This window comes from Portunus trituberculatus, chromosome 50, assembly GCF_017591435.1.
Source record: "Portunus trituberculatus isolate SZX2019 chromosome 50, ASM1759143v1, whole genome shotgun sequence".
In the NCBI taxonomy this organism is placed as follows: domain Eukaryota; kingdom Metazoa; phylum Arthropoda; class Malacostraca; order Decapoda; family Portunidae; genus Portunus; species Portunus trituberculatus.
In genome coordinates, this window is record NC_059304.1 from 20,112,077 (window position 1) to 20,113,552 (window position 1,476).

A 1,476-nucleotide genomic window follows, 5' to 3' on the forward strand; every position below is an offset into this window, starting at 1 on the left:
ATTCTCTTCCCTCCTCCCTCCCGTGTCCATGAGTCGTCCCTCTCTCTCTCTCTCTCTCTCTCATCCGCCACCACGAGAGAATGAAATTTCTAAAAAGAGGAGATATTGTACACTCAAAGGTCAAAACAAAGGCATTATCGTAAGAACATTCCATTTTACTACAATATTTGCATCATTATTAATTTTACCGTCTCTAAATCAAAATGTGTTAGACCAAAGATACGAGAGAAATATCTAAAGGACATGAGGGATATATATATATATATATATATATATATATATATATATATATATATATATATATATATATATATATATATATATATATATATATATATATATATATATATAACAAAGAAGTTGGTGGTAGGATTCTTGAGTTCCTGAGGAGAGTAATCTGAATAGCAATGTGGTCAGGCTTGATAAAGTTAGCGTTGTGTTAAACCAGTTAAATGTGATATAAACGTCTGAAGTTTATATACGTTCGGTTAGGTTAGCGCAGTGACTAAAGAGTCTTGTATAGGTGAGGTGGATTTATGGATAGGAATAATAATGGTATGGGTATTATGTCAGAATAATGCCCTAATTGGCACGTTGGTTGGCATGTTGGCATCTTGTAGCTATTTTCTCCATGCTCCAATGGTTTAATTTTAATCACTACGCACTTGTTTACAGCACAGCATGATAGTGTCTTTGTGTGTGTGTGTGTGTGTGTGTGTGTGTGTGTGTATATGTGTGCGTTGTTCATTCATACATTCATACATACATCCATATATATACTCAAAGCCTTGCATACATTTACCATATAGATATTATCATTTCCGCTCTCTCTCTCTCTCTCTCTCTCTCTCTCTCTCTGTCCGGTGGGTGAGGGGGCGAGGCAGGGTTGTGACGGGTGAGGGAATGGGGCAGAGAGGAGCAGGGTGGGGCGGGGCGGGGGGCGGGGGGGAGTGGTGGGAGAGCATTACAAGTCCTGTGTTTTCCATTTGTTACACTCATTTGACCCGCGCATGTTTTGATTGTATGCTGATTTGATGTAGCTCTGAAATTAAGCAGTGTTTCAAGGCCATTAGTGCATTGGACACGCGTGCGTTATTATCTGTTGCAAAGCCCCGGCCTATCTCTACCCCTACTACTACTACTACTACTACTACTACTACTACTACTACTACTACTACTACTACTACTGCTGCTACTTCTACTCCTACCTGCATGTCTCTCCCTCTCTCTGCTCTAACCAACCCTCGGTCACTACCACCCCACCTACTACTACTACTACTACTACTACTACTACTACTACTACTACTACTACTACTACTACTACTACTACTACTACTACTACTACTACTACTACTACTACTACTACTACTACTACTACTACTACTACTACTACTAATATTACTACTACTACTACTGCTACCTGTCTGTTTTTTTTTCTCTCTCTACCATAACCAACCCTCGAACACCACCACCACC